Here is a 12534-nt window from a genome sequence, read left to right as displayed (position 1 = left end):
CTTAAAAGAAAGCCTAGTCTGGTTCTCAGGCGTGTGAGATACACCCTTTAAATACAGGGGTTTGATTCTTTCATTAATAAAACACCTTTTTTTGTGCAAAATACAAAATTTTTCCGGCCTTGCAGCATCTTGACATTTGACATTCCAGGGTTATATACTGCTGCCATATTCAGTTATTAAACTAACACCCGTTTGGGCAAAAAAAAAAAAATTTGGCAGCCTTTGCTGCATATGTGATTGTGAGATACACCCTTTATATATTTGGGTTATATTCAGATATTTGAAATACCGCCATTTGGTGCACAAATCTTTTAATTGAGGCCTAGTCTGGTTCAGGGCGTGTGAGATACACCCTTTAAATACAGGGCTTCTATTCAGGTATCTAAAATACAGTTATTTTGGGCAAACTAATTTAATTGAGGCCTAGTGTGGGTCAGGCCGTGTGAGATACACCCTGTATATGCAGGGTTTATATTCTTCTATTAATAAAACACCCTTTTTGTGGCAAAATAAACAATTTTTCAGGCCTTTCAGCATCAAGACGTTTGAAATTTCAGAGTTATATACTGCTGCCATATTCAGTTATTAAACAAACACCCGTTTGGGCAAAATAAAGTTTATTTGGCAGCCTTTGCTGCATATGTCATTGTGAGATACAGCCTTTACATAGTTTGGTTCTATTCAGATATTTGAAATAACGCCATTTGGTGCACAAATGTTTAATTGAGGCCTAGTGTGGGTCAGGCCGTGTGAGATACACCCTGTATATGCAGGGCTTATATTCTATTAATAAAACACCCTTTTTGGGGCAAAATACACAATATTTCAGGCCTTGCAGCATCTTGACGTTTGAAATTCCAGGGTTATATACTGCTGCCATATTTAGCTATTAAACAAGCACCCGTTTGGGCAAAAAAAAGTTTATTTGGCAGCCTTTGCTGCATATGTCATTATGAGATACACCCTTTACATAGTGTGGTTCTATTCAGATATTTGAAATAACACCATTTGGTGCACAAATCGTTAATGGAGGCCTAGTCTGGTTCAGGCCGTGTGAGATACACTTTTTAAATACAGGAGTTTGATTCAGGTATTTGAAATACAGCCATTTTGGGCAAACACATTTAATTGAGGCCTTGTCTGGTTCAGGTCGTGTGAGATAGACCCTTTAAATGCAGGGGTTTGATTCAGTTATTTAAAATACAGCCATTTTGGGCAAACACATTTAATTGAGGCCTAGTCTGGTTCAGGCCATGTGAAATACACCCTTTAAATATAGCGGTTTGATTCAGGTATTTGAAATACAGCCATTTTGGGCAACACATTTAATTGAGGCCTAGTCTGGTTCAGGTCGTGTGAAATACACCCTTTAAATACTGGGGTTTGATTCAGGTATTTGAAATACAGGCATTTTGGGCAAACAAATTTAATTGAAGCCTAGTCTGGTTCAGGGCATGTGAGATACACCCTGTACATACTGTCATTCTATTCTAATATTAATTAAACACCCATTTAGGGCAAGATCCTAAATTCGAGAAATATGAGGAGAGCATCAAATAAGGGACGTGGCCCAGGTCATGGTGCTGCTGGTGGAGCTCCTGTTTCAGGGAGAGGACGTGGTTGGTCTGTGCCAGCTACACGCACAAGTGAAAACCCTTCCTCAGGTGCGAGTAGGCGACAGAACCTGCAGCGGTATTTGGTCGGGCCTAATGCGGCTCTATGAATGGTGAGGCCTGAACAAGTACAGGTGATAGTAGATTGGGTTGCTGACAGTGGATCCAGTTCCTTCACATTGTCTCCCACCCAGTCTCCTGCTGAAAGACCACAGTTGGCACCTGCAGCCGATGTCCATCAGTCTTTCACCTCACCCACTTGCAAATCAGCCAAGCAGTCTGAGCCCCAATTCATGCAGCAGTCTCTTCTGCTTTTTGATGACTCTGTTAGCAGGGTTCCCAGGGCTATCCATCTAGCCCTGCCCCAGAAGTGGAAGAGATTGAATGCACCGATGCCCAACCACTTATCTTTCAAGATGAGTACATGGGAGGACCATCGCAGCACGTCTCGGATGATGACGAAACACAGGTGCCAACTGCTGGGGCTTTCGAAAGTGTGTAGACCGAAAAGGTAGGCAGGGGTAAAGACTGGGTGGAAGATGATGTGGAGGACGATGAGGTCCTTGACCCAACAAGGAATCAAGGTCATGCGAGTGACCGATGTAGTTCGGAGGAAGAGGTGGTGGTCGCACAGAGCCACCAGTACAGCAGAAGAGGGAGCAGGGTGCAAAAGCGGAGCGGCCATCCTCTAGACAGTACACCTTCTACTGCCCACCGCAGCAAGGGACAGAGCACACCAAAGCCAGCTCCAAGGAGTTCCCTGGCGTGGCAGCTCTTCAGACAATGTGCTAACGGCAAGACACGGGTGGTTTGCACGTTGTGCAATCAGAGCCTGAAGCGAGGCATAAATGTTCTCAACCTGAGCACAACCTGCATGACCAGGCATTTAAGAGCAAAGCACGAGCTGCAATGGAGTAGAAACCTCAAAAACCAAGAAAGGTCTCTGGCTCCTCCTGCTTCCTCTTCTGCTGCAGTCTCGGCCTCTTCATCCACCTCTGGAGTGACAGTGCCACCTGCCACCCCACAAACAGAGGATCTTCCAGCAATACCATCACCTGAGTCAGCTCTCCATCTCCCAAACGCTGGAGAGGAGGAGGAAGTACCCCCCTACCCACCCACGATCACTAGCTCTGAATGCCAGCATTTCAAAATGAATGGCCTTTGAAATGCTGTCATTCTGTCTGGTGGAGATGGATAGTTTTAAAGGCCTTATGGCGGTGGCTGTCCCGCAGTACGTTGTGCCCAGCCACCACTACTTTTCTAGCCGAGCTACCCCTTCCCTGCACAACCAAGTGGGGGACAAAGTCAGGTGTGAACTACGCAACGCCATCTGTGGCAAGGTGCACCTCACTACGGATACGTGGACTAGTGTTGATCACGAATATTCGAATTGTGAATTTTTATCGTGAATATAGGTACTTTGAAAATTCGAGAATATTTAGAATATAGTGATATATATTCGTAATTTCGAATATTCAAGATTTTTTTATTGAGAATTTTCGGAATGCAAATTTTTATCGTGAATTTTTCAATTGCCGAGTAAAAACATGATTCCTCACTGCTTCTTCCTTGTGGGCCAATGACTCATTGTCCCACAAGCAAGAAGCAGGGAGGAATCATGACTTTAAATGGGAAAAATTATGAATATTCTAAAACAAGAATATATAGCAATATAGCGAATATTCGAAAAAAACGAATATAGAACAATTTAGCTAATATAGAGCTATAATCTTTGTCTAAAAGTTGTAATTTTTTCTCATCTGAAGTTCAGATTGGGAAAAATTTCTCCTATTGAAAAAAGATTATAGCACTATATTAGCTAAATTGCTCTATATTCATTTATTTTTATTTTTTATATTCATTATATTGCTATATATTTTTGTTTTAGAATATTACGAATATTTGAAAAAATAAATATATTCTATATAGTGATATGACTCATTGGCCCACAAGCAAGAAGCAGAGAGGAATCATGTTTTTGCTCGGCAATTGAAAAATTTGCGACAAAAATTTGCATTACAAAAATTTGCATATTACGCGATCATGACCTAGAACGTAGAATATAACGGCGAATATTCTCCAAAATATCACGAATTCGAATATGATCCTTGGCGCTAATCACTAACATGGACCAGTAAGCATGGTCAGGAAGGTTATATCTCCATAACAGCACACTGGGTAAATGCAGTGGCGGCTGGGCCTGAGACGGATAGCAGTTTTGCGCATGTCCTTCCACCACCGAGGATTGCAGGGCACTTCAGTTTGCCTCCTGTTGCTTTCTCCTCATACTCTGCTTCCTCATCCTCTACCGGCTCCTCATCCGGTCAGCGTAACACCTTCACCACCAACTTCAGCACAGCCAGGAGCAAATGACAGGAGGCTGTTTTAAAACGTATCTGTTTGGGGGACAAACCCCACACCACGCAGGAGCTGTGGACGGGCCTTGAACAACAGACCGATGAGTTTGTGCCAGTCAGCCTCGAGCCCGGCCTGGTGGTGTACGATAATGGGCGAAATATCGTAGCAGCTCTGGGACTAGCCGGTTTGACGCACATCCCTTGCCTGGCGCATGTGCTGAACTTGGTGGTGCAGAGATTCCATAAAAATTACCCCGATATGTCAGAGCTGCTGCATAAAGTCCAGGCCGTCTGTGCGCACTTTCGTCGTTCTCACTCTGCTGCTGCTCTCCTGTCAGCGTTGCAGCGTAACTTCGGCCTTCCGGCTCACCGCCTCATATGCAACGTGCCCACAAGGTGGAACTCCACCTTGCACATGCTGCCAGACTGTGCGAGCAGCAGCAGCAGGCGATAGTGGAGTTTCAGCTGCAGCACGCATGGGTCGCTCGGCGGAACAGCACCACTTTACCACGAATGACTAGGCCTCCATGCGAGACCTGTGTTCCTTGTTGTGCTATTTCGAGTACTCCACCAACATGGCCAGTGCCGATAACGCCGTTCTCAGCGTTACTATCCCACTTCTATACCTCCTTGAAAAAACGCTCCTGGCGATGATAGAATAGGATGTTTCACAGGAAGAGGGATCATTTCGTAGGGTTTCCGGCCAGTCATTCACAAGTGGCTCCGAGGGTGGGTTGCTGCACCCACAAACGCCAGGTACACAATTGTCCAGTCAGGGAACAGTTCTGGAGGATGGCGAGGTGGAGGATGAGGTGGAGGATGAGGAGGAGGAGAAGGAGGAGGAGAAACCATGTTCATAGCAGGGTGGCACCCAGACCAGCTCATGGTCATCACTGGTGCGTGGCGGTGGGATACAGAGAATATAGACGATACACCTCCCACAAAGGACAGCTTTTCGTTGCCTCTGGGCAGCCTGGCGCACAGGAGCGATTACATGCTGCAGTGTCTCTGCAACGACCGCCGAGTTGCCCACATTCTAACTTGTGCTGATTACTGGGTGGCCATGCTGCTGGATCCCCGTTACAAGGACAACGTACCGTCCTTAATTCCCTCACTGGAGCGTGATCGTAAGATGCGCATGTACAAGCGAAAGCTGGTAGACGCGCTGCTGGTGGCATTCCCACCTGACAGCAAGGGCACAGTGGAAGCACAAGGCGAAGGCAGAAGAAGAGGACGAGGTTGCAAACGCAGCTGGGGAACCACCAGCAGCACAGAAGGCAGGGTTAGCATGGCCGAAACAAGGAAAAGCTTTGTTAGCACGCCACAACAACCAGCAAAACAGTTGTTCTCGCTGTCTCTCCCTGACACGTCTGTCCAATCTAATGGCTAAAGTCATGGTCTCCTCTAAGGTCTCAGGACAGGGGTAGCATACCAGCATATCCTTAAGATTCTCAGCCAGGCCTGACCTGAACTGGCTCTTGAGCGCCGGTTTATTCCAGCCGGAGGGTACGCACCATTTACGGAACTGGATGCAGTAGTCCTCAACTGGCCGATCACCCTGACTGAGGGCCTTCAAGTGCGACTCGGCTACTGGCGCTCTGTCGGGTTTATCGTACAGAACCCCCCAGTGCTTGAAAAAATGTGTGTCACGGCTGAGGATGGGGGAAACCCTCAGCCGTGAGATGCCAGGTGTTGTAAAGGCTACTCGGCCATGCGAACAGGATAGGGAGCAGGTCACCTCCTACAGCGTCCCTACCCTGACCCTAACTCCTAACCTGCATGGGCCGACCTTAAAGGTAGGAGGACCCATGTGCAGGAACCTCAGAGCCCTGTCTTACCCTCCGCAGATCCCTGCGCTAGGAGCTGGGTTAGACGACCTACTCCTCCTAGGCACGGAGGAGCAGGAGTCTCAACGGCCAAGCTGTTGGGAAAAGGGGAACTCATAAACAGCTATACGGGAATGGCAGGCGAACAAGAAGTTCCACCAACCTACCACAGCCTTGCTGACTGGATCCCTAAGAGGGCTGGAATCCAGAACCGTATGCTGCACCAAATACAAAGGAAAGTCCCAACAGAATATAACATACAACATAAACACACAGGCAAACTTAAAGATAAACTTAGACCTATGACCACAGTGGTGGCTCTCACTGGCAGATAGCAACACAGGAGGCTGCTCCAGCTAGCAAGGCTGAAGCAACCTACTGAGCCATGCAAAAGGCCCACGCTATATAGGCCAATAAGCCACACCCAACGGAAGGACACACCCAGTGACCTCACACACACTGGGAAGGGAGTTAACCCTTCCAACAGCACAGAAGGGAAACTCACAAACATACAGAGGATGTGTCCAACAAACATCACACACTGTGGCTGTTGCCGCTGGCAACGACATGGATGGCAACCCTGTCCTGGGAGTCAGCCCGAAGTCCGGGACAATGCCACCACATGTACACAATACCGCCAAACGTTGCCACGGACAACCACAGTGAGGGGAAAGGTGTCAGTGCACACCACACATACTACCCAAGTGCACACAGACAAACAACAGTGCATAAATACACACACACCTAACAGAAAGGTTGTTAGGTGCAACCGCATGCAACTGCAGCAAGCTGCCTAGCCACGCTCAGGCTGCTGCTGCACATACCCATGAGACAAACAGTTGCCCGCGGCAACCACAAGTTAGGCCACACGCCAGCGGCCCTCACCTGTGGTTTAAACCCACACGAAACCGCAGGCAACCGCATGCGGTTAGAGAGTCACGGTCATAGCCATGGCCGTGACAATGTGTCAACGGATCTAAGGCTTAGATACAAAACTCTGCAGGCAGTATCACACATGATATTTGGATTCTAGATTTAGTTTTCCGTTATTCTCATGTGTTTGACTTTCACACATTTAATATTCTCAATAGATCTCACCTAATCTAGCTAGGTCCGCCGCTAAATATCTCAAATTTGAGGCTAGCTTCTTAAGCAATAAGCTAAATGTGGAGCACTCACCGCCCAGTGGTGTTGATGTGTATTGCAGCTTTTAAGAGTTTAGTTGCAATCTCGCAATATGATGTTGTTTTGCTCTCAGGACAAAATTGACACCACTTCCAGTTTGGAGATCAGGTAAGAGAGGACACATCTGTATTATAAATAAAGAATAATAAATATAGTATAGGACCAGCTGTCACCCTTGTCATTCATTCGTTTATTCACTATAAGAGCCCAATACATCTCTACCCGCGAGCAACACTACCCTTATTAACGGCATTTTTCCCATGCTGGGATCTGGAGTGCTGCTTACCCTGCATTAATATACTTCTTCCTGGGTCAGACAGGGCACTTTTAATGGGGAATGTACAGTCGTGGCCAAAGGTTTTGAGAATTACATAAATATTGGAAATTGGAAAAGTTGCTGCTTAAGTTTTTATAATAGCAATTTGCATATACTCCAGAATGTTATGAAGAGTGATCAGATGAATTGCATAGTCCTTCTTTGCCATGCAAATTAACTTAATCCCAAAAAAAACTTTCCACTGCATTTCATTGCTGTCATTAAAGGACCTGCTGAGATCATTTCAGTAATCGTCTTGTTAACTCAGGTGAGAATGTTGATGAGCACAAGGCTGGAGATCCTTATGTCAGGCTGATTGGGTTAAAATGGCAGACTTGACCTGTTAAAAGGAGGGTGATGCTTGAAATCATTGTTCTTCCATTGTTAACCATGGTGACCTGCAAAGAAACGCGTGCAGCCATCATTGCGTTGCATAAAAATGGCTTCACAGGCAAGGATATTGTGGCTACTAAGATTGCACCTCAATCAACAATTTATAGGATCATCAGGAAATTCAAGGATAGAGGTTCAATTCTTGTTAAGAAGGCTTCAGGGCATCCAAGCAAGCGCCAGGATCGTCTCCTAAAGAGGATTCAGCTGCGGGATCACAGTGCCACCAGTGCAGAGCTTGCTCAGGAATGGCAGCAGGCAGGTGTGAGCGCATCTGCACGCACAGTGAGGCGAAGACTTTTGGAAGATGGCCTGGTGTCAAGAAGGGCAGCAAAGAAGCCACTTCTCTCCAAAAAAAAACAACAGGAACAGATTGATCTTCTGCAGAAAATATGGTGAATGGACTGCTGAGGACTGGGGCAAAGTCATATTCTCTGATGAAGCCTCTTTCCGATTGTTTGGGGCATCAGGAAAAAGGCTTGTCTGGAGAAGAAAATGTAAGCGCTACCATCAGTCCTGTGTCATGCCAACAGTAAAGCATCCTGAGACCATTCATGTGTGGGGTTGCTTCTCATCCAAAGGAGTGGGCTCACTCACAATTTTGCCCAAAAACACATCCATGAATAAAGAATGGTACCAAAACACCCTACAACAGCAACTTCTTCCAACAATCCTACAACAGTTTGGTGAAGAACAATGCATTTTCCAGCACGATGGAGCACCGTTCCATAAGGCAAAAGTGATACCAAAACGTTGACATTTTTGGTCCATGGCCTGGAAACTCCCCAGATCTTAATCCCATTGAGAACTTGTGGTCAATCCTCAAGAGGCGGGTGGACAAAGAAAAACCCACTAATTCTGACAAACTCCAAGAAGTGATTATGAAAGAATGGGTTGCTATCAGTCAGGAATTGGCCCTGAAGTTGATTGAGAGCATGCCCAGTCGAATTGCAGAGGTCCTGAAAAAGAAGGGCCAACACTGCAAATATTGACTCTTTGCATAAATGTCATGTAATTGTCGATAAAAGACTTTGAAACGTATGAAGTGCGTGTAATTATATTTCACCACATCACAGAAACAACTGAAACAAAGATCTAAAAGCAGTTTAGCAGCAAACTTTTTGAAAACTAAAATTTGTGTCATTCTCAAAACTTTTGGCCACGACTGTATTAGGACGGAGCAAAACAGAATGCCTCTTAAAGGCTTCCGTTTTGTATTCAAGTGCTGCGCCATCCAATCACAGCCATGCCAATACTAGGCTTTACTGTGATGGATTCCAAGTGCCCCCATTAATCTGTAGAGGGTCGACACCTTCAGATTTATACTTTTTATCATTTATACTGTATAATTGTAGAACATTTTATGGTTAGTTTTCCTTTCTTTGCCAATTACTCTCTTGGTCTCTAGTTTGGCCGCTTTTATTAGTTTTTTACATAATTTTTTTCCTTATAGTTTTTCAGTGCTTCCTCGCTACCCTCCTGTTTTAGTGATTTAAATTCTTTTACAGTTCTATTTATTCACATTGTTTTTTTTCTTGTTCCTTAACCTTTTATTCTCATAAGGTATGTACCTCTCACAATTATATTTTAGGATGCTTTTAAAATATCCCATTTTGTGGCTGTATTTTTATTTCTGAGGACTTTGTCCGTTAGTTAGGCCTATGGCTTCTCTTAGTTGGATAAATTTAGCTTTTTTGAAGTTTAGTATTTTTGTTCCTCCCTGAAGAAACACTCTTTTGAATGACAACTGGAAGGTCATTACTTTATGGTCACTATTTCCCAGGTGTCCCCCAACCTGCACATCTGTTGTTCTGTCAGGTCTATTGGTCAATACTAAGTCTAGTATGGCTGTTCCTCTAGTCGGGTCCTGAATCAGTTGGGAAAGGTAAAAGACAGATTAACTATTGTATTTCTGTGTCAAGGATGCAAAGGAGGTGTTTTGCACCCCAAATGTGTTTATGTTACCCACAGAATTAACAAGCAGATTAATTATTGTATTTCTTTGTCATAGGTGCAAAAGAGGTGTATTGCACCCCAAAAATGGCTGTAGGTCACTCACAGAAATAACAGCCAGAATATGTATTGTATTTCTGTGTCACGGGTGCAAAGAATTTGTATTTCACCCAAAAAAATGGCTATTGGTCACCCACAGAATTGACAGCTAGATTAAGTATTGTATTTCTGTGTCACAGGTGCAAAGGATTTGTATGCCACCCCAAAGAATGACTAAAAGTCACCGACAGAATTAACAGCCATATTAAGTTTTGTATTTTAGTCACGTGTGCAAAAGAGGTGTATTGCACCCTCAAAAAATGGCTATAGATCACCTGCAGACTTTACATACAGATTAAAAGACTAAGGCCTCATGCACACGACCGTTGTGTGCATCCGTGGCCGTTGTGCCGTTTTCCCTTTTTTTTTCGCGGACTCATTGACTTTCAATGGGTCCGTGGAAAAATCGGAAAATGCACCGTTTTGCAGCCGCATCTGTGATCCGTGTATCCTGTCTGTCCAAAAAATATGACCTGTCCTATTTTTTTGACGGACAACGGTTCACGGACCCATTCAAGTCAATGGGTCCGTGAAAAAACACGGATGCACACAAGATTGGCATCCGTGTCCGTGATCCGTGGCCGTAAATTACTTTCATACAGACGGATCCGAAGATCCGTCTGCATAAAAGCTTTTTCAGATCTAAAACTCATATCCGACAGTATATTCTAACACAGAGGCGTTCCCATGGTGATGGGGACGCTTCTAGTTAGAATACACTACAAACTGTGTACAAGACTGCCCCCTGCTGCCTGGCAGCACCCGATCTCTTACAGGGGGCTGTGATCCGCACAATTAACCCCTCAGGTGCCGCACCTGAAGGGGTTAATTGTGCGTATAATAGCCCCCTATAAGTGATCCGGGGCTGCCAGGCAGCAGGGGGCAGACCCCCTCTCTCCCCAGTTTAAATTTCATTGGTGGCCAGTGCCGCCCCCCCTTTCTCCCTCTATTGTAATAATTTGTTGGTGGCACAGTGTGCGCTCCCCCGCCCCCCCCCCCCTTCCTCCCTCTATTGTAATAATTCGTTGGTGGCACAGTGTGCGCTCCCCCGGCCCCCCCCCCTTCCTCCCTCTATTGTAATAATTCGTTGGTGGCACAGTGTGCACCCCCCATAGGCCCCCCCTCCCTCTATAGCATTAACAACATTGGTGGCCAGTGTGCGGGGGGGCCAATGGGGGGCGCACACTGTGCCACCAATGAATTATTACAATAGAGGGAGGAAGGGGGGGCGGGGGGGCCGCACACTGTGCCACCAACCTATTATTACAATAGAGGGAGGGAGGGGGGCCACACTGGCCACCAATGATATTCAAACTGGGAAGGGAGGGGGGTCTGCCCCCTGCTGCCTGACAGCCCTGATCTCTTACAGGGGGATATGATACGTACAATTATCCCCTTCAGGTGTGGCACCTGAGGGGTTAATTGTGCTGATCACGGCCCCCTGTAAGAGATCGGGTGCTGCCAGGCAGCAGGGGGCAGTCATGTACACAGTTTGTAGTATATTCTAACTAGAAGCCTCCTCATCACCATGAGAACGCCTCTGTGTTAGAATATACTGTCGGATATTCTAACATAGAGGCGTTCCCATGGTGATGGGGACGCTTCAAGTTAAAATATACCATCGGATTGGAGAAAACTCGGATCCGATGGTATAAAAGGGACTCCTGACTTTACATTGAAAGTCAATGGGGACAGATCCGTTTGAAATTGCACCATATTGTGTCAACGTCAAACGGATCCGTCCCCATTGACTTGCATTGTAATTCAGGACGGATCCGTTTGGCTCCGCACGGCCAGGCGGACACGAAAACGACTTTTTTTTCATGTCCGTGGATCCTCCAAAAATCAAGGAAGACCCACGGACGAAAAAACGGTCACGGATCACGGACCTACGGACCCCGTTTTTGTGGACCATGAAAAAATACTGTCGTGTGCATGAGGCCTAACACTGTCCCTCACTGCAGCTGCGTCCTATCCCTACACTAGTTAGAAAAGAATGGCGGCAACACACATAAATTGGCATTTATACAGGTCAGGTCACGTGCTGCGTCGGCCAATCACAGGCATGCCAATACTAGGTATGACTGCGATGGCTTTCAGCTTAAAAGCTTATTGATTGGCCTTGCTGTAGCCTTTATTCAGCTTTCAGCTTTATTTATTTATTCATGCTGTATTCAGCATGCGAACACCAAATGCAGACTTCCGCTGCAAAGTCCATGTTTGGTTTCAGGTGCCTGGACTCTGCAATGTTCGGTACGAACCCGAACTTTCCAGTTTGGTTTCACTCATCCCTAGTACAAATCTATTGAAGCATTTGTTTCCTCTCTGTGATAGTTTGATCTGCGAGCACAGTGCTCAGTGACTGTATACATCTACAGTATATATTTGTTTATGCCCTCACCCAATTTTTCATATACTGTACATCATATATTATTCTTTATGTAGTATAAGCAACTTTAATTAGCACTTCTACAGAGTAGGGGCATTTATCCCATTCCTTCTGAACAACAACATTATATCATTGACCTCCTGTACATGTATTCAGTATTTATGTATTTCTTTGTTAATTTTATTATAGATTTTAGAAGGGATACTGTTCCAGAATGTATTATTTATACTTTATTTATTATTCTTTATTTATAAAATATGCCTTTCTTATGTGTCATACATTTTTTTTTTATCCTGATGATTTTATGTGTTACTCTCATATATCATTTTAGTCTCTATATTTTACATTAATTTTACCTTTCATTCAATGACATTTTTATCAAATTGCTGGATAGGGCATGCATATA

General features: G+C 45.2%; 1 protein-coding gene across 1 annotated transcript in view; it reads left to right on the top strand.

Moving 5' to 3' along the window:
• The window catches only part of CNGA2 (cyclic nucleotide gated channel subunit alpha 2), a 151836-nt gene that overhangs the window by 54301 nt on the left and 85001 nt on the right, over positions 1-12534 (top strand). The window lies entirely within an intron of this gene.

This window comes from Bufo gargarizans, chromosome 9 (genome assembly GCF_014858855.1).
Source record: "Bufo gargarizans isolate SCDJY-AF-19 chromosome 9, ASM1485885v1, whole genome shotgun sequence".
Classification (NCBI taxonomy): domain Eukaryota; kingdom Metazoa; phylum Chordata; class Amphibia; order Anura; family Bufonidae; genus Bufo; species Bufo gargarizans.
This window is presented reverse-complemented; position numbering and strand designations above follow the sequence as displayed.